The sequence below is a fragment of the Pseudophryne corroboree genome, unplaced genomic scaffold, assembly GCF_028390025.1.
Source record: "Pseudophryne corroboree isolate aPseCor3 unplaced genomic scaffold, aPseCor3.hap2 scaffold_1170, whole genome shotgun sequence".
Classification (NCBI taxonomy): Eukaryota; Metazoa; Chordata; class Amphibia; order Anura; family Myobatrachidae; genus Pseudophryne; species Pseudophryne corroboree.
In genome coordinates this window covers 85,234-105,319 of record NW_026967795.1, presented here as the reverse complement: position 1 = coordinate 105,319, position 20,086 = coordinate 85,234, and the positions used below count along the sequence as shown (strand labels likewise).

At 47.0% G+C, this 20,086-nt stretch overlaps 11 non-coding genes and 1 pseudogene across 11 annotated transcripts; all 12 read left to right on the top strand.

Annotated features, from left to right (window-relative positions):
- Nucleotides 1-13,391: 13,391 nt before the first annotated feature.
- On the top strand, nucleotides 13,392-13,555 carry LOC134990476 (U1 spliceosomal RNA). Its single transcript, XR_010195288.1, has one exon. It is a non-coding gene; the product is annotated as a U1 spliceosomal RNA (small nuclear RNA).
- Nucleotides 13,556-13,707: 152 nt separating this feature from the next.
- Nucleotides 13,708-13,849, top strand: LOC134990493 (U1 spliceosomal RNA; annotated as a pseudogene).
- A 693-nt stretch (nucleotides 13,850-14,542) lies between these two features.
- Nucleotides 14,543-14,706, top strand: LOC134990475 (U1 spliceosomal RNA). Its single transcript, XR_010195287.1, has one exon. It is a non-coding gene; the product is annotated as a U1 spliceosomal RNA (small nuclear RNA).
- Nucleotides 14,707-14,858: 152 nt separating this feature from the next.
- On the top strand, nucleotides 14,859-15,021 carry LOC134990491 (U1 spliceosomal RNA). Its single transcript, XR_010195303.1, has one exon. It is a non-coding gene; the product is annotated as a U1 spliceosomal RNA (small nuclear RNA).
- A 671-nt stretch (nucleotides 15,022-15,692) lies between these two features.
- Nucleotides 15,693-15,856, top strand: LOC134990474 (U1 spliceosomal RNA). The gene has a single exon (XR_010195286.1). It is a non-coding gene; the product is annotated as a U1 spliceosomal RNA (small nuclear RNA).
- Nucleotides 15,857-16,008: 152 nt separating this feature from the next.
- On the top strand, nucleotides 16,009-16,171 carry LOC134990495 (U1 spliceosomal RNA). Its single transcript, XR_010195306.1, has one exon. It is a non-coding gene; the product is annotated as a U1 spliceosomal RNA (small nuclear RNA).
- Nucleotides 16,172-16,842: 671 nt separating this feature from the next.
- Nucleotides 16,843-17,006, top strand: LOC134990473 (U1 spliceosomal RNA). Its single transcript, XR_010195285.1, has one exon. It is a non-coding gene; the product is annotated as a U1 spliceosomal RNA (small nuclear RNA).
- Nucleotides 17,007-17,158: 152 nt separating this feature from the next.
- Nucleotides 17,159-17,321, top strand: LOC134990486 (U1 spliceosomal RNA). The gene has a single exon (XR_010195298.1). It is a non-coding gene; the product is annotated as a U1 spliceosomal RNA (small nuclear RNA).
- Nucleotides 17,322-17,992: 671 nt separating this feature from the next.
- On the top strand, nucleotides 17,993-18,156 carry LOC134990482 (U1 spliceosomal RNA). Its single transcript, XR_010195294.1, has one exon. It is a non-coding gene; the product is annotated as a U1 spliceosomal RNA (small nuclear RNA).
- Nucleotides 18,157-18,308: 152 nt separating this feature from the next.
- On the top strand, nucleotides 18,309-18,471 carry LOC134990492 (U1 spliceosomal RNA). Its single transcript, XR_010195304.1, has one exon. It is a non-coding gene; the product is annotated as a U1 spliceosomal RNA (small nuclear RNA).
- Nucleotides 18,472-19,142: 671 nt separating this feature from the next.
- Nucleotides 19,143-19,306, top strand: LOC134990472 (U1 spliceosomal RNA). Its single transcript, XR_010195284.1, has one exon. It is a non-coding gene; the product is annotated as a U1 spliceosomal RNA (small nuclear RNA).
- Nucleotides 19,307-19,458: 152 nt separating this feature from the next.
- LOC134990485 (U1 spliceosomal RNA) lies at nucleotides 19,459-19,621 on the top strand. The gene has a single exon (XR_010195297.1). It is a non-coding gene; the product is annotated as a U1 spliceosomal RNA (small nuclear RNA).
- The last annotated feature ends 465 nt before the right edge of the window (nucleotides 19,622-20,086 follow it).

Below are 20,086 nucleotides of genomic sequence, written 5' to 3'. Positions count from 1 at the left end.
TAGGGGGTATGAGTTTGTGGGAGAGATGTGAATTAGATTTTCAGGGTTGCTGTAGCGATGAGGTGGGATTAACTTTGAGGGCAGGGATGAGAGAGTAGTGATGGTACGGGTGCCTGAGATAGGAGGGGAAACTGCAGGAGGTGGGCAGGGAGGGAGGTCAGTGTGATGTGGATGGGGGTGTGGGGAGGTGACAGGGAAGGGAGAGAGGGAGCAGGGCTGAGTTGTGGGGTAGCAGGACCATGGGGCAGAGGTGAATGAAAGTGGGGTAACAGGAAAGGTGGGGGAAGGAAACAGAGGGATGGAGGGGAGACAGAGGAGGAGGTGGAGGAGACTAGGGGGGAAGGATAAAGATACATTATTAGGTAGACACTGAGTGATGTGGGGAGTATAAGAAAGCATTGACATAGTGTTAAGTAGGTAAATAGGTTGAGGGAAAGTGGAAGTAGGAGAGGAGACTGTAAGGGAATCCGAGCAGAAGAATTGTAGAAATGCAGGTGAGAAAAGCAGTGTAGGCTCAAGGGGTGTAGATTTAGTATGAAATGAGTCAAAAGCGTAGATAAAGTGGGTGCAGAAATGTATTTGGAGTGTAAGAAATGAAAGGATTGTGTGAGGTTTAAGAAGCAATGGTAATTATGTTAGATGTTTTAAGTGTTTGCAGGTAAAATTGCATTGGTGCAGCTGTGCTTAAAAAACAAAATTACAATAATACAGATACAGGCATTTGTAGGTGAAATGGATGGTTTATGAAATGTCCAAGTAAGGTAGTTCTGTGCTATGTAATCAGATGCAACAATCAGGAGGTGAGTGATCTGAGGAGTAAGTGACTCACATTTGTTATTAGTTCTTCAGTTTTCTTTGTTTTGTTAGATTGGTGTGCTTCTGTTTTCCTTCTTTTTCACTTCGATTGAACGCTAATTGAACACTGCTGTTATGTGTCAATTTTATCACGCTTTTATAAAAATGCACGCTTAGATCAATAAATGCACAGCCAAATGGCTTTGCACAGCCTACACCATTGGACTTTAGTAGAAGACTATTACAAGTGAAACCAATAATTGAAATCTGTAACCACACCCCACCCCCTCAAATGCCAGGCAATAAATTACCTTAAAAACAACAACCAGGCATTCCACAAAGATTAAACTGGGTCTATATCATTCAAAACTTTAAAAAAGTACTTCAAAATCACATACTATGCAATAATGTTTCAATTTGCATTACCCAGCAGAATTAGCTTTGCATATATAGATATAGTGCAGCAGAATAGATTGGTGGTTGTAGTCAATTGTAATTACCCAGCAGAATTAGCTTTGCATATATAGATATAGTGCAGCAGAATAGATTGGTGGTTGTAGTCAATTGTAATTACCTGTAGGTGACAAGAAGAGAAGAAACGTCAATTCACAATCGATATCAGCTGAAGATAAATTAACGCTGATTGAACGCTGCGTTATGTGTCAATTTTATCACGCTTTGATAAAAATGCATGCTTAGATCAATAAATGCACAGCCAAACAGCTTTGCACATCCTACACCATTGGACTTAAGTAGAAGTCTGGTGGTCAGCAAAATTTTGCACTGTCCTCCTACTATATATAGTGCGCACAACTACTAAAATACACCACAGGTATGGATGGATAGTATACTTGACGACACAGAGGTAGGTAGAGCAGTGGCCTACTGTACCGTATTGCTATATATTATATACTGGTGGTCAGCAAAATTCTGCCCTGTCCTACTATATATACTGCGCACAACTACTAAAATACACCACAGGTATGGATGGATAGTATACTTGACGACACAGAGGTAGGTAGAGCAGTGGCCTACTGTACCGTACTGCTAATTATTATATACTGGTGGTCAGCAAAATTCTGCCCTGTCCTCATACTATATAATACAATGCAGCACAGATATGGAGCATTTTTCAGGCAGAGAACGTAGATATTTTCAGCACACTGAGCACAGATATTTGCAAGCACACTGAGCACAGATATTTGCAAGCACACTGAGCACAGATATTTGCAGCACACTGAACACAGAAACTGAGAAAACGCTGCACGTCCTCTCCCTATCATCTCCAATGCACAAGTGAAAATGGCGGCGACGCGTGGCTCCTTATATAGAATAGAATAGCTGCTGACGGGCACGATTGAGGGAGGAAAGGGACATTTGAATCCAGCCCATAGATGCAATGTGAATATGTAATTTGTACCTTCCTATCTTAAAATGTATATACAGTGTATATGTCACAACTGAGGGCCTGAGCTGACTGGAGGCAGCCTCAGTTGTAGGGGCTGAGGTGTAGTGGAACCTGGGAGGTTGTATCAGACCCCTGGACATGTAAGTTAAATGTAGAAGAATTGCCCGAAGGCGTGCCCACGACAACCAGGATAAAAGTCAATGATGTTTATTTTGACAAACTCCATGCATCACAGCAGTAATAAAAGAGAAACATAAAATCAGCAGAGAAATAATACAGTTCCTGGGTACTACAGGAGGGCAAGGACCACAGGGCTCTGGTAGTATGAGACAGTTCTTATTATCTTCTAGTTGGAAAGTCCTTACTAGGCCCGACTGTAGCAATGGAGATAGCCCAGGATCATACTAGCTGGTGTTCCAGGAAAAGCTGGGCTGCTGTGGATAAAATGGCTGCTGTGGGTACTGGCTGAAACCAGACTGATGTAAGCACGGAGTGGATTGCTGGATGGAACCAGCCAAATAATAAATGAAGCTTGAGAGCGATGAAATATGATTGATATATGGAGTTTGAGAGCGGTGAAATAATAGTGCCGGTGGTGAGTGGTAATCTGCGGAAATGATACCGGCACTTTAAGAAGAGCTGATCTCTGCTGGAAGCTAGGCTGGAAGCAGGTAAATCTGTAACTGGAAACAGATGAGTCCCAGAGGACTGGAGAGTCAGGCTGCACCGCAGGTGGTAGACTAGAGCGGGTCTCTTTAGTGGAGGTTTGGAGATGGTAACTGGAACCTGGAAAACAACCACGGGAGAGAGACAAACTGGAACTAGGTTTGACAACCAAATCACTGACGCCTTCCTTGCTCAGGCACAGAATACTTATACCTGCAGCAAGGAAGGGATTGGCTAGGCAATTATGCAGATTACAATGGAAACATCGGATTGGTGGAAATGAACAGGTGACAGAATCCAACATGGCTGCGCCCATGCAGACACTTGGAGGGAAGATTGGTTTGATAATCCATGTGGGAACTTTAACAGCAATGGCGGCGCCGGCCACAGTAAACAGGAGACGCCAGACTGATGAGTGCACATTTGAACCACGCGGGCAACAGCGGAGGCCGCGGCTGACATAAGCGCCACTCTGACATCCTGCATGCAGAAACTCAGGGACGGCGGCGGAGGCCGCGGGAGATGCCATTCAAGATGTAACATGGCGCCGCTGTGACAGCGTCTCAGAGTGACAGGAGAGGAGGAAGGAATGGGGACATCAGAATAACAGATGGGATCCGGTCCTGGAGCGCTGAGCCAGCCTTAGGAGGCATCTGAAAGGTAAGTTATGGCGTCCAGATACCCGGATCGTGACAGTATACACTAGAGGTCTTTCCGAACCCCCTAATCCTAACATTGTAATTTGCTTTAGGGCGCACCTCCAATTAGTCTAGTGTTTCTTGCTGCCTTTCCAATGAAGCAAGTTTAATTTAGTAATAGGTGAAAAACCATCCCTACAAAGGTGTTAATCAGAGACTTGGCTTTGTGGACACTTTTCAGAGAACAACTTTGTTAGCATAAAAGTAAAGCCAGAAAATGAAGAGCTGTTTAATCACTAGAGATGAGCGCCGGAAATTTTTCGGGTTTTGTGTTTTGGTTTTGGGTTCGGTTCCGCGGCCGTGTTTTGGGTTCGACCGCGTTTTGGCAAAACCTCACCGAATTTTTTTTGTCTGATTCGGGTGTGTTTTGGATTCGGGTGTTTTTTTCAAAAAACCCTACAAAACAGCTTAAATCATAGAATTTGGGGGTCATTTTGATCCCAAAGTATTATTAACCTCAAAAACCATAATTTCCACTCATTTTCAGTCTATTCTGAATACCTCACACCTCACAATATTATTTTTAGTCCTAAAATTTGCACCGAGGTCGCTGTGTGAGTAAGATAAGCGACCCTAGTGGCCGACACAAACACCGGGCCCATCTAGGAGTGGCACTGCAGTGTCACGCAGGATGTCCCTTCCAAAAAACCCTCCCCAAACAGCACATGATGCAAAGAAAAAAAGAGGCGCAATGAGGTAGCTGTGTGAGTAAGATAAGCGACCCTAGTGGCCGACACAAACACCGGGCCCATCTAGGAGTGTCACTGCAGTGTCACGCAGGATGTCCCTTCCAAAAAACCCTCCCCAAACAGCACATGACGCAAAGAAAAAAAGAGGCGCAATGAGGTAGCTGTGTGAGTAAGATAAGCGACCCTAGTGGCCGACACAAACACCGGGCCCATCTAGGAGTGGCACTGCAGTGTCACGCAGGATGTCCCTTCCAAAAAACCCTCCCCAAACAGCACATGACGCAAAGAAAAAAAGAGGCGCAATGAGGTAGCTGACTGTGTGAGTAAGATAAGCGACCCTAGTGGCCGACACAAACACCGGGCCCATCTAGGAGTGGCACTGCAGTGTCACGCAGGATGTTCCTTCCAAAAAACCCTCCCCAAACAGCACATGACGCAAAGAAAAAAAAGAGGCGCAATGAGGTAGCTGACTGTGTGAGTAAGATAAGCGACCCTAGTGGCCGACACAAACACCGGGCCCATCTAGGAGTGGCACTGCAGTGTCACGCAGGATGTCCCTTCCAAAAAACCCTCCCCAAACAGCACATGACGCAAAGAAAAAAAGAGGCGCAATGAGGTAGCTGACTGTGTGAGTAAGATAAGCGACCCTAGTGGCCGACACAAACACCGGGCCAATCTAGGAGTGGCACTGCAGTGTCACGCAGGATGTCCCTTCCAAAAAACCCTTCCCAAACAGCACATGACGCAAAGAAAAAAAGAGGCGCAATGAGGTAGCTGACTGTGTGAGTAAGATAAGCGACCCTAGTGGCCGACACAAACACCGGGCCCATCTAGGAGTGGCACTGCAGTGTCACGCAGGATGTCCCTTCCAAAAAACCCTCCCCAAACAGCACATGACGCAAAGAAAAAAAGAGGCGCAATGAGGTAGCTGACTGTGTGAGTAAGATAAGCGACCCTAGTGGCCGACACAAACACCGGGCCCATCTAGGAGTGGCACTGCAGTGTCACGCAGGATGTCCCTTCCAAAAAACCCTCCCCAAACAGCACATGACGCAAAGAAAAATAAAAGAAAAAAGAGGTGCAAGATGGAATTGTCCTTGGGCCCTCCCACCCACCCTTATGTTGTATAAACAAAACAGGACATGCACACTTTAACCAACCCATCATTTCAGTGACAGGGTCTGCCACACGACTGTGACTGATATGACGGGTTGGTTTGGACCCCCCCCAAAAAAGAAGCAATTAATCTCTCCTTGCACAAACTGGCTCTACAGAGGCAAGATGTCCACCTCATCATCATCCTCCGATATATCACCGTGTACATCCCCCTCCTCACAGATTATCAATTCGTCCCCACTGGAATCCACCATCTCAGCTCCCTGTGTACTTTGTGGAGGCAATTGCTGCTGGTCAATGTCTCCCCGGAGGAATTGATTATAATTCATTTTAATGAACATCATCTTCTGCACATTTTCTGGATGTAACCTCGTACGCCGATTGCTGACAAGGTGAGCGGCGGCACTAAACACTCTTTCGGAGTACACACTTGTGGGAGGGCAACTTAGGTAGAATAAAGCCAGTTTGTGCAAGGGCCTCCAAATTGCCTCTTTTTCCTGCCAGTATAAGTACGGACTGTGTGACGTGCCTACTTGGATGCGGTCACTCATATAATCCTCCACCATTCTTTCAATGTTGAGAGAATCATATGCAGTGACAGTAGACAACATGTCCGTAATCGTTGTCAGGTCCTTCAGTCCGGACCAGATGTCAGCATCAGCAGTCGCTCCAGACTGCCCTGCATCACCGCCAGCGGGTGGGCTCGGAATTCTGAGCCTTTTCCTCGCACCCCCAGTTGCGGGAGAATGTGAAGGAGGAGATGTTGACAGGTCGCGTTCCGCTTGACTTGACAATTTTCTCACCAGCAGGTCTTTCAACCCCAGCAGACTTGTGTCTGCCGGAAAGAGAGATCCAAGGTAGGTTTTAAATCTAGGATCGAGCACGGTGGCCAAAATGTAGTGCTCTGATTTCAACAGATTGACCACCCGTGAATCCTTGTTAAGCGAATTAAGGGCTCCATCCACAAGTCCCACATGCCTAGCGGAATCGCTCCGTGTTAGCTCCTCCTTCAATGTCTCCAGCTTCTTCTGCAAAAGCCTGATGAGGGGAATGACCTGACTCAGGCTGGCAGTGTCTGAACTGACTTCACGTGTGGCAAGTTCAAAGGGCATCAGAACCTTGCACAACGTTGAAATCATTCTCCACTGCACTTGAGACAGGTGCATTCCACCTCCTATATCGTGCTCAATTGTATAGGCTTGAATGGCCTTTTGCTGCTCCTCCAACCTCTGAAGCATATAGAGGGTTGAATTCCACCTCGTTACCACTTCTTGCTTCAGATGATGGCAGGGCAGGTTCAGTAGTTTTTGGTGGTGCTCCAGTCTTCTGTACGTGGTGCCTGTACGCCGAAAGTGTCCCGCAATTCTTCTGGCCACCGACAGCATCTCTTGCACGCCCCTGTCGTTTTTTAAAAAATTCTGCACCACCAAATTCAAGGTATGTGCAAAACATGGGACGTGCTGGAATTTGCCCATATTTAATGCACACACAATATTGCTGGCGTTGTCCGATGCCACAAATCCACAGGAGAGTCCAATTGGGGTAAGCCATTCCGCGATGATCTTCCTCAGTTGCCGTAAGAGGTTTTCAGCTGTGTGCGTATTCTGGAAAGCGGTGATACAAAGCGTAGCCTGCCTAGGAAAGAGTTGGCGTTTGCGAGATGCTGCTACTGGTGCCGCCGCTGCTGTTCTTGCGGCGGGAGTCCATACATCTACCCAGTGGGCTGTCACAGTCATATAGTCCTGACCCTGCCCTGCTCCACTTGTCCACATGTCCGTGGTTAAGTGGACATTGGGTACAACTGCATTTTTTAGGACACTGGTGAGTCTTTTTCTGACGTCCGTGTACATTCTCGGTATCGCCTGCCTAGAGAAGTGGAACCTAGATGGTATTTGGTAACGGGGGCACACTGCCTCAATAAATTGTCTAGTTCCCTGTGAACTAACGGCGGATACCGGACGCACGTCTAACACCAACATAGTTGTCAAGGCCTCAGTTATCCGCTTTGCAGCAGGATGACTGCTGTGATATTTCATCTTCCTCGCAAAGAACTGTTGGACAGTCAATTGCTTACTGGAAGTAGTACAAGTGGGCTTACGACTTCCCCTCTGGGATGACCATCGACTCCCAGCAGCAACAACAGCAGCGCCAGCAGCAGTAGGCGTTACACGCAAGGATGCATCGGAGGAATCCCAGGCAGGAGAGGACTCGTCAGAATTGCCAGTGACATGGCCTGCAGGACTATTGGCATTCCTGGGGAAGGAGGAAATTGACACTGAGGGAGTTGGTGGGGTGGTTTGCGTGAGCTTGGTTACAAGAGGAAGGGATTTACTGGTCAGTGGACTGCTTCCGCTGTCGGACAAAGTTTTTGAACTTGTCACTGACTTATTATGAATGCGCTGCAGGTGACGTATAAGGGAGGATGTTCCGAGGTGGTTAACGTCCTTACCCCTACTTATTACAGCTTGACAAAGGGAACACACGGCTTGACAAATGTTGTCCGCATTTCTGGTGAAATACTTCCACACCGAAGAGCTGATTTTTTGGGTATTTTCACCAGGCATGTCAACGGCCATATTCCTCCCACGGACAACAGGTGTCTCCCCGGGTGCCTGACTTAAACAAACCACCTCACCATCAGAATCCTCCTTGTCAATTTCCTCCCCAGCGCCAGCAACACCCATATCCTCCTCATCCTGGTGTACTTCAACACTGACATCTTCAATCTGACTATCAGGAACTGGACTGCGGGTGCTCCTTCCAGCACTTGCAGGGGGCGTGCAAATGGTGGAAGGCGCATGATCTTCACGTCCAGTGTTGGGAAGGTCAGGCATCGCAACCGACACAATTGGACTCTCCTTGTGGATTTGGGATTTCGAAGAACGCACAGTTCTTTGCGGTGCTTTTGCCAGCTTGAGTCTTTTCAGTTTTCTAGCGAGAGGCTGAGTGCTTCCATCCTCATGTGAAGCTGAACCACTAGCCATGAACATAGGCCAGGGCCTCAGCCGTTCCTTGCCACTCCGTGTGGTAAATGGCATATTGGCAAGTTTACGCTTCTCCTCCGACAATTTTATTTTAGGTTTTGGAGTCCTTTTTTTACTGATATTTGGTGTTTTGGATTTGACATGCTCTGTACTATGACATTGGGCATCGGCCTTGGCAGACGACGTTGCTGGCATTTCATCGTCTCGGCCATGACTAGTGGCAGCAGCTTCAGCACGAGGTGGAAGTGGATCTTGATCTTTCCCTAATTTTGGAACCTCAACATTTTTGTTCTCCATATTTTAATAGGCACAACTAAAAGGCACCTCAGGTAAACAATGGAGATGGATGGATACTAGTATACAATTATGGATGGACTGCCGAGTGCCGACACAGAGGTAGCTACAGCCGTGGACTACCGTACTGTACTGTGTCTGCTGCTAATATAGACTGGTTGATAATGAGATGTAGTATGTATAAAGAAGAAAGAAAAAAAAACCACGGGTAGGTGGTATACAATTATGGATGGACTGCCGAGTGCCGACACAGAGGTAGCTACAGCCGTGGACTACCGTACTGTACTGTGTCTGCTGCTAATATAGACTGGTTGATAATGAGATGTAGTATGTATAAAGAAGAAAGAAAAAAAAACCACGGGTAGGTGGTATACAATTATGGATGGACTGCCGAGTGCCGACACAGAGGTAGCTACAGCCGTGGACTACCGTACTGTACTGTGTCTGCTGCTAATATAGACTGGTTGATAATGAGATGTAGTATGTATAAAGAAGAAAGAAAAAAAAACCACGGGTAGGTGGTATACAATTATGGACAGACTGCCGAGTTCCGACACAGAGGTAGCTACAGCCGTGGACTACCGTACTGTACTGTGTCTGCTGCTAATATAGACTGGATGATAATGAGATGTAGTATGTATAAAGAAGAAAGAAAAAAAAACCACGGGTAGGTGGTATACAATTATGGACGGACTGCCGAGTGCCGACACAGAGGTAGCTACAGCCGTGGACTACCGTACTGTACTGTGTCTGCTGCTAATATAGACTGGTTGATAATGAGATGTAGTATGTATAAAGAAGAAAGAAAAAAAAACCACGGGTAGGTGGTATACAATTATGGATGGACTGCCGAGTGCCGACACAGAGGTAGCTACAGCCGTGGAATAACGTACTGTACTGTGTCTGCTGCTAATATAGACTGGATGATAATGAGATGTAGTATGTATAAAGAAGAAAAAAAAAACCACGGGTAGGTGGTATACAATTATGGATGGACTGCCGAGTGCCGACACAGAGGTAGCTACAGCCGTGGACTACCGTACTGTACTGTGTCTGCTGCTAATATAGACTGGATGATAATGAGATGTAGTATGTATAAAGAAGAAAGAAAAAAAAACCATGGGTAGGTGGTATACAATTATGGATGGACTGCCGAGTGCCGACACAGAGGTAGCTACAGCCGTGGACTACCGTACTGTACTGTGTCTGCTGCTAATATAGACTGGTTGATAATGAGATGTAGTATGTATAAAGAAGAAAGAAAAAAAAACCACGGGTAGGTGGTATACAATTATGGATGGACTGCCGAGTGCCGACACAGAGGTAGCTACAGCCGTGGACTACCGTACTGTACTGTGTCTGCTGCTAATATAGACTGGTTGATAATGAGATGTAGTATGTATAAAGAAGAAAGAAAAAAAAACCACGGGTAGGTGGTATACAATTATGGACGGACTGCCGAGTGCCGACACAGAGGTAGCTACAGCCGTGGACTACCGTACTGTACTGTGTCTGCTGCTAATATAGACTGGATGATAATGAGATGTAGTATGTATAAAGAAGAAAGAAAAAAAAACCACGGGTAGGTGGTATACAATTATGGACGGACTGCCGAGTGCCGACACAGAGGTAGCTACAGCCGTGGACTACCGTACTGTACTGTGTCTGCTGCTAATATAGACTGGTTGATAATGAGATGTAGTATGTATAAAGAAGAAAGAAAAAAAAACCACGGGTAGGTGGTATACAATTATGGATGGACTGCCGAGTGCCGACACAGAGGTAGCTACAGCCGTGGACTACCGTACTGTACTGTGTCTGCTGCTAATATAGACTGGATGATAATGAGATGTAGTATGTATAAAGAAGAAAAAAAAAACCACGGGTAGGTGGTATACAATTATGGATGGACTGCCGAGTGCCGACACAGAGGTAGCTACAGCCGTGAACTACCGTACTGTGTCTGCTGCGACTGGATGATAAATAATGATATAAAAAATATATATATATCACTACTGCAGCCGGACAGGTATATATTATATAATGACGGACCTGCTGGACACTGTCTGTCAGCAGAATGAGTTTTTTATAGAATAAAAAAACACCACACAAGTCACACGACGAGTGTTTAACTTTTTCAGGCAATCACAATATAGTATACTATACTGGTGGTCAGTGTGGTCAGGTCACTGGTCAGTCACACTGGCAGTGGCACTCCTGCCTGCAGCAAAAGTGTGCACTGTTTAATTTTAATAATATGTATGTACTCCTGGCTCCTGCTATAACCTATAACTGCTCCCCAGTCTCCCCCACAATTAAGCTGTGTGAGCACAGTCAGATATTATACATAGATGATGCAGCACACTGGGCTGAGCACAGATATGGTATGTGACTGAGTCACTGTGTATCGTTTTTTTTCAGGCAGAGAACGGATTATATTAAATAAAACTGCACTGGTGGTCACTGGTCAGTGGTCAGTCACTAGTAAACTCTGCACTCTCTAGTACTCCTAAGCTCCAGTAAATCAAGTGTCTCTGTCTCAATCTCACTCTCTCTCTTCTAATCTAAATGGAGAGGACGCCAGCCACGTCCTCTCCCTATCAATCTAAATGCACGTGTGAAAATGGCGGCGACGCGCGGCTCCTTATATAGAATCCGAGTCTCGCGATAGAATCCGAGCCTCGCGAGAATCCGACAGCGTCATGATGACGTTCGGGCGCGCTCGGGTTAACCGAGCAAGGCGGGAAGATCCGAGTCGCTCGGATCCGTGTAAAAAAAGCTGAAGTTCGGGCGGGTTCGGATTCCGAGGAACCGAACCCGCTCATCTCTATTAATCACTCAATTGGATTTTTTTGCCAGCATATTTCTTTTTCTCTGCAACCCACTGCTAAATTGTGCTTCCTAGCTGTTTTTATAAAATCACTGAATCAAATCTAACTCTGATTACATCAGAGAAGGCCAGGTACCCTACACCATAACAGGGGGTTTGAAATTTTGACTTGTCTACTTAAAGATCACCAAAATCTGATCAAAAGGTCAATTACGTCCCTGGGTGGGATTGAACCACCAACCTTTTGGTTAATAGCCGAACACACTAACCGATTGCGCCACAGAGACACTTTGCGAAAAGTACATACTGACAAAGGCTAATAAGCATTTATCTAGAACGTTTCCTAGAAAAACTTTAAAAAGTCAATAATCTGGAGAGTTTTTGTAAGATGTTTCTTCCACCAACCAACGAAGAAACACATTGGTACTTTTCCATGATGAGTGAGTGCTTCAGGTTCTCTTGCACTTACATGTGCAGCAGAGTACTGCAATGGAAGCATGCTGGGCCCATAACCCAGAGGTAGGCAGATTGAAACTATCCTTTGCTATATGCATTTTTTTTTTGTTAATTAAAGTAATCCAAAACTGGGATTGATATTTTGGTTCTTTTATTTTTACTTAAAGTACAATAACTTTTACCATTTTTATTTGTTTTAATAGTATATTGACAGTATTGTTTTCTTTCAAAAATCCACTTAATTTTCTTTACCCTATTATTAAAATGGTAATTGACAAAAACAAACTACATTGTCACCAGAAGAGCAATACAAAATGTACAAGTGATATATTAAAATCATCTTTTCAGCTTGAATTTCAATGATGCATTGGGGCAACGATTTTGTTAGCAACATCTTCACCCTTAAATAAAGATTTTCTTAATTCCTTACCTGTGTGCTAATTAGATATCACCTTGTTTTCACATTAAACAGACTTCCACATGAGAAAGCAGCAAGGATGCAGTATCGTTAATGTTTCCTGGTGTCAACCCGTATTATTTCAGTAGACATTGAAATGAGGATGCATCTTGCTGCCTTTCCAATGAAGCAAGTTTAATTTAGTAATAGGTGAAAAACCATCCTTACAAAGGTGTTAATCAGAGACTTGGCTTTGTGGACACTTTTCAGGAGAACAAATTTGTTAGCATAAAAATAAAGCCAGAAAATGAAGAGCTGTTTAATCACTCAATTGGATTTTTTTGCCAGCATATTTCTTTTTCTCTGCAACCCACTGCTAAATTGTGCTTCCTAGCTGTTTTTATAAAATCACTGAATCAAATCTAACTCTGATTACATCAGAGAAGGCCAGGTACCCTACACCATAAGAGGGGGTTTGAAATTTTGACTTGTCTACTTAAAGATCACCAAAATCTGATAACAAGGTCAATTACGTTCCTGGGTGGGATTGAACTTGGTCGGCTCTCGTATAATTCAGATCTCTTTGTCTCAGGTCTCTCTCCAGCCTAGTTTGCTGTCTGTTTCCACTTCTCTTTTCTTGAGCCGCTCCCTTCTATGCCCTTGCGCACTATCCTGACTTCTCTCGTCTGCTTACTTTGTGCATTCCAACGCACAATGCAAAAGGCCGCCATGCCCTGCATACCCCTTTTCTCTTTTCATGTGCAGATGAGGGTTCCAGCCAACTTTGGCCCACTGCTTGGATGACATCACCATATGCAAATCCATCTGCTGCAGGCCTTCCCCCAGGAATGCTTGTACTAGTTGTTGCATTTGGTTTGTTGTTTGGGGGTGCTTCAGTATTAGGCAGCCTTCTGCCCTCCCATGTTCATCTGAAAATATGTGTTCTCCCTGCAGTTGTTGTCCCCAGATGAGAGTTCCCTTGTGCTGCCTCAGTTGAATCTCCTTTACTTGACAGAGATGTGCCTGAGCAGCGGCCCTCCCCAGCCCTATCCCAAATCATACTTATTTTGCATAGGAGATACCATGGTCATGAAGATTGTTCTCCCAGGGTGAGGTTCATTCATTGCATTCTGGGTATGCTGACCCCTGTGATTTCCCCAAATGTGGGAAACTCGACTGCATTATTTGTGGTAGTGGGGGACTGTGTTTGTGCTTTTCTCTGGTCAGCTCTCGTAAAAGTCAGATTTCTTTGCCTCAGATCTTCCTCTAGCCTTGTTCTTCTTTTGAGAGTTCTCTTGTGCTGTCTCAGTTGGATCTCCTTCACTTGACAGGGGGGTGCCCGAGCAGCGACCCTCCCCAGCTCTAGCCCAACTCCTACTTACCTGCCAAGTGAGATACTATGATCATGAAGGTGCTTCTCCCAGGGCAAGGCTTACCCATTGCACTCTGGGTGTGTTGCTCCTGCGATTTCCCCAAATGTGGGACACTTGACTGCATAATTTGTGTTTCCCCTGGTCGGCTCTGAGATAATTCAGATCTCTTTGTCTCAGGTCTCTCTCCAGCCTAGTTTGCTCTCTGTTTCCACTTCTCTTTTCTTGAGCCGCTCCCTTCTATGCCCTTGCGCACTATCCTGACTTTTCCCGTCTGCTTACTTTGTGCATTCCAACGCACAATGCGAACTACAGGTAGTGCTGCAGGGCCCACACCCTTTTACTTGCCTTACAGAGGAGCTCTGGAGCTGTTACAGTGCCCAAGCTGCTGCAAGAAATCAGCTTGAATGCTTAAGGGGCTGGGGCATAGCACTCATGAGCCCCACACCGAAGGAGGGTGGAGGTGTTTAATGCGAACTAGGGGTCATCCAAGCGCCGCAAAAGGCCGCCATGCCCTGCACACCCCTTTTCTCTTTTCATATGCAGACGAGGGTTGAAGCCAACTTTGACCCACTGCTTGGATGACATCACCATATGCAAATCCATCTGCTGCAGGCCTTCCCCCAGGAATGCTTGTACTAGTTGTTGCATTTGGTTTGTTGTTTGGGGGTGCTTCAGTATTAGGCAGCCTTCTGCCCTCCCATGTTCATCTGAAAATATGTGTTCTCCCTGCAGTTGTTGTCCCCAGATGAGAGTTCCCTTGTGCTGCCTCAGTTGAATCTCCTTTACTTGACAGAGATGTTCCTGAGCAGCGGCCCTCCCCAGCCCTATCCCAAATCATACTTATTTTGCATAGGAGATACCATGGTCATGAAGATTGTTCTCCCAGGGTGAGGTTCATTCATTGCATTCTGGGTATGCTGACCCCTGTGATTTCCCCAAATGTGGGAAACTCGACTGCATTATTTGTGGTAGTGGGGGACTGTGTTTGTGCTTTCCTCTGGTCAGCTCTGGTAAAAGTCAGATTTCTTTGTCTCAGATCTTCCTCTAGCCTTGTTCTTCTTTCGAGAGTTCCCTTGCGCTGCCTCAGTTGGATCTCCTTCACTTGACATGGGGGTGCCCGAGCAGCGACCCTCCCCAGCTCTAGCCCAACTCCTACTTACATGCCAGGTGAGATACTATGATCATGAAGGTGCTTCTCCCAGGGCAAGGCTCACCCATTGCACTCTGGGTGTGCTGCTCCTGCGATTTCCCCAAATGTGGGAAACATGACTGCATAATTTTTGTTTCCCTTGGTCGACTCTTGTATAATTCAGATCTCTTTGTCTCAGGTCTCTCTCCAGCCTAGTTTGCTGTCTGTTTCCACTTCTCTTTTCTTGAGCCGCTCCCTTCTATGCCCTTGCGCATTATCCTGACTTTTCCCGTCTGCTTACTTTGTGCCTTCCAATGCACAATGCAAACTACAGGTAGTGCTGCAGGGCCCACACCCTTTTACTTGCCTTACAAAGCAGCTCTGGAGCTGTTACAGTGCCCAGCTGCTGCAAGAAATCAGCTTGAATGCTTAAGGGGCTGGGGCATAGCCAACATGAGCCCCACACCGAAGGAGGGTGGGGGTGTTTAATGCGAACTAAGGGTCATCCAAGCGCCGCAAAAGGCCGCCATGCCCTGCATACCCCTTTTCTCTTTTCATATGCAGATGAGGGTTCCAGCCAACTTTGGCCCACTGCTTGGATGACATCACTGTATGCAAATGCGTCTTCTGCAGACCTTCCCCCAGGAATGCTTGTACTAGTTGTTGCATTTGGTTTGTTGTTTGGGGGTGCTTCAGTATTAGGCAGCCTTCTGCCCTCCCATGTTCATCTGAAAATATGTGTTCTCCCTGCAGTTGTTGTCCCCAGATGAGAGTTCCCTTGTGCTGCCTCAGTTGAATCTCCTTTACTTGACAGAGATGTGCCTGAGCAGCGGCCCTCCCCAGCCCTATCCCAAATCATACTTATTTTGCATAGGAGATACCATGGTCATGAAGATTGTTCTCCCAGGGTGAGGTTCATTCATTGCATTCTGGGTATGCTGACCCCTGTGATTTCCCCAAATGTGGGAAACTCGACTGCATTATTTGTGGTAGTGGGGGACTGTGTTTGTGCTTTCCTCTGGTCAGCTCTGGTAAAAGTCAGATTTCTTTGTCTCAGATATTCCTCTAGCCTTGTTCTTCTTTTGAGAGTTCTCTTGTGCTGTCTCAGTTGGATCTCCTTCACTTGACAGGGGGGTGCCCGAGCAGCGACCCTCCCCAGTTCTAGCCCAACTCCTACTTACCTGCCAGGTTAAATACTATGATCTTGAAGGTGCTTCTCCCATGGCAAGGCTCACCCATTGCTCTCTGGGTGTGTTGCTCCTGCGATTTCCCCAAATGTGGGACACTTGACTGCATAATTTGTGTTTCCCCTGGTCGGCTCTCGTATAATTCAGATCTCTTTGTCTCAGGTCTCTCTCCAGCCTAGTTTGCTGTCTGTTTCCACTTCTCTTTTCTTGAGCCGCTACCTTCTATGCCCTTGCGCACTATCCTGACTTCTCCCGTCTGCTTACTTTGTGCATTCCAACGCACAATGCGAACTACAGGTAGTGCTGCAGGGCCCACACCCTTTTACTTGCCTTACAGAGCAGCTCTGGAGCTGTTACAGTGCCCAGCTGCTGCAAGAAATCAGCTTGAATGCTTAAGGGGCTGGGGCATAGCCAACATGAGCCCCACACCGAAGGAGGGTGGAGGTGTTTAATGCGAACTAGGGGTCATCCAAGCGCCGCAAAAGGCCGCCATGCCCTGCACGCCCCTTTTCTCTTTTCATATGCAGACGAGGGTTGAAGCCAACTTTGACCCACTGCTTGGATGACAGAACCATATGCAAATCCATCTGCTGCAGGCCTTCCCCCAGGAATGCTTGCACTAGTTGTTGCATTTGGTTTGTTGTTTGGGGGTGCTTCAGTATTAGGCAGCCTTCTGCCCTCCCATGTTCATCTGAAAATATGTGTTCTCCCTGCAGTTGTTGTCCCCAGATGAGAGTTCCCTTGTGCTGCCTCAGTTGAATCTCCTTTACTTGACAGAGATGTGCCTGAGCAGCGGCCCTCCCCAGCCCTATCCCAAATCATACTTATTTTGCATAGGAGATACCATGGTCATGAAGATTGTTCTCCCAGGGTGAGGTTCATTCATTGCATTCTGGGTATGCTGACCCCTGTGATTTCCCCAAATGTGGGAAACTCGACTGCATTATTTGTGGTAGTGGGGGACTGTGTTTGTGCTTTCCTCTGGTCAGCTCTGGTAAAAGTCAGATTTCTTTGTCTCAGATCTTCCTCTAGCCTTGTTCTTCTTTCGAGAGTTCCCTTGCGCTGCCTCAGTTGGATCTCCTTCACTTGACAGGGGGGTGCCCGAGCAGTGACCCTCCCCAGCTCTAGCCCAACTCCTACTTACCTGCCAGGTGAGATACTATGATCATGAAGGTGCTTCTCCCAGGGCAAAGCTCACCCATTGCACTCTGGGTGTGCTGCTCCTGCGATTTCCCCAAATGTGGGAAACTTGACTGCATAATTTTTGTTTCCCTTGGTCGGCTCTCGTATAATTCAGATCTCTTTGTCTCAGGTCTCTCTCCAGCCTAGTTTGCTGTCTGTTTCCACTTCTCTTTTCTTGAGCCGCTCCCTTCTATGCCCTTGCGCACTATCCTGACGTCTCCCGTCTGCTTACTTTGTGCCTTCCAATGCACAATGCAAACTACAGGTAGTGCTGCAGGGCCCACACCCTTTTACTTGCCTTACAAAGCAGCTCTGGAGCTGTTACAGTGCCCAGCTGCTGCAAGAAATCAGCTTGAATGCTTAAGGGGCTGGGGCATAGCCAACATGAGCCCCACACCGAAGGAGGGTGGAGGTGTTTAATGCGAACTAGGGGTCATCCAAGCGCCGCAAAAGGCCGCCATGCCCTGCACGCCCCTTTTCTCTTTTCATATGCAGACGAGGGTTGAAGCCAACTTTGACCCACTGCTTGGATGACATCACCATATGCAAATCCATCTGCTGCAGGCCCTCCCCCAGGAATGCTTGCACTAGTTGTTGCATTTGGTTTGTTGTTTGGGGGTGCTTCAGTATTACGCAGCCTTCTGCCCTCCCATGTTCATCTGAAAATATGTGTTCTCCCTGCAGTTGTTGTCCCCAGATGAGAGTTCCCTTGTGCTGCCTCAGTTGAATCTCCTTTACTTGACAGAGATGTGCCTGAGCAGCGGCCCTCCCCAGCCCTATCCCAAATCATACTTATTTTGCATAATAGATACCATGGTCATGAAGATTGTTCTCCCAGGGTGAGGTTCATTCATTGCATTCTGGGTATGCTGACCCCTGTGATTTCCCCAAATGTGGGAAACTCGACTGCATTATTTGTGGTAGTGGGGGACTGTGTTTGTGCTTTTCTCTGGTCAGCTCTGGTAAAAGTCAGATTTCTTTGCCTCAGATCTTCCTCTAGCCTTGTTCTTCTTTTGAGAGTTCTCTTGTGCTGTCTCAGTTGGATCTCCTTCACTTGACAGGGGGGTGCCCGAGCAGCGACCCTCCCCAGCTCTAGCCCAACTCCTACTTACCTGCCAAGTGAGATACTATGATCATGAAGGTGCTTCTCCCAGGGCAAGGCTTACCCATTGCACTCTGGGTGTGTTGCTCCTGCGATTTCCCCAAATGTGGGACACTTGACTGCATAATTTGTGTTTCCCCTGGTCGGCTCTCGTATAATTCAGATCTCTTTGTCTCAGGTCTCTCTCCAGCCTAGTTTGCTGTCTGTTTCCACTTCTCTTTTCTTGAGCCGCTCCCTTCTATGCCCTTGCGCACTATCCTGACTTCTCCCGTCTGCTTACTTTGTGCATTCCAACGCACAATGCGAACTACAGGTAGTGCTGCAGGGCCCACACCCTTTTACTTGCCTTACAGAGCAGCTCTGGAGCTGTTACAGTGCCCAGCTGCTGCAAGAAATCAGCTTGAATGCTTAAGGGGCTGGGGCATAGCCAACATGAGCCCCACACCGAAGGAGGGTGGAGGTGTTTAATGCGAACTAGGGGTCATCCAAGCGCCGCAAAAGGCCGCCATGCCCTGCACGCCCCTTTTCTCTTTTCATATGCAGACGAGGGTTGAAGCCAACTTTGACCCACTGCTTGGATGACAGAACCATATGCAAATCCATCTGCTGCAGGCCTTCCCCCAGGAATGCTTGCACTAGTTGTTGCATTTGGTTTGTTGTTTGGGGGTGCTTCAGTATTAGGCAGCCTTCTGCCCTCCCATGTTCATCTGAAAATATGTGTTCTCCCTGCAGTTGTTGTCCCCAGATGAGAGTTCCCTTGTGCTGCCTCAGTTGAATCTCCTTTACTTGACAGAGATGTGCCTGAGCAGCGGCCCTCCCCAGCCCTATCCCAAATCATACTTATTTTGCATAGGAGATACCATGGTCATGAAGATTGTTCTCCCAGGGTGAGGTTCATTCATTGCATTCTGGGTATGCTGACCCCTGTGATTTCCCCAAATGTGGGAAACTCGACTGCATTATTTGTGGTAGTGGGGGACTGTGTTTGTGCTTTCCTCTGGTCAGCTCTGGTAAAAGTCAGATTTCTTTGTCTCAGATCTTCCTCTAGCCTTGTTCTTCTTTCGAGAGTTCCCTTGCGCTGCCTCAGTTGGATCTCCTTCACTTGACAGGGGGGTGCCCGAGCAGTGACCCTCCCCAGCTCTAGCCCAACTCCTACTTACCTGCCAGGTGAGATACTATGATCATGAAGGTGCTTCTCCCAGGGCAAAGCTCACCCATTGCACTCTGGGTGTGCTGCTCCTGCGATTTCCCCAAATGTGGGAAACTTGACTGCATAATTTTTGTTTCCCTTGGTCGGCTCTCGTATAATTCAGATCTCTTTGTCTCAGGTCTCTCTCCAGCCTAGTTTGCTGTCTGTTTCCACTTCTCTTTTCTTGAGCCGCTCCCTTCTATGCCCTTGCGCACTATCCTGACGTCTCCCGTCTGCTTACTTTGTGCCTTCCAATGCACAATGCAAACTACAGGTAGTGCTGCAGGGCCCACACCCTTTTACTTGCCTTACAAAGCAGCTCTGGAGCTGTTACAGTGCCCAGCTGCTGCAAGAAATCAGCTTGAATGCTTAAGGGGCTGGGGCATAGCACTCATGAGCCCCACACCGAAGGAGGGTGGAGGTGTTTAATGCGAACTAGGGGTCATCCAAGCGCCGCAAAAGGCCGCCATGCCCTGCACACCCCTTTTCTCTTTTCATATGCAGACGAGGGTTGAAGCCAACTTTGACCCACTGCTTGGATGACATCACCATATGCAAATCTGCTGCAGGCCTTCCCCCAGGAATGCTTGT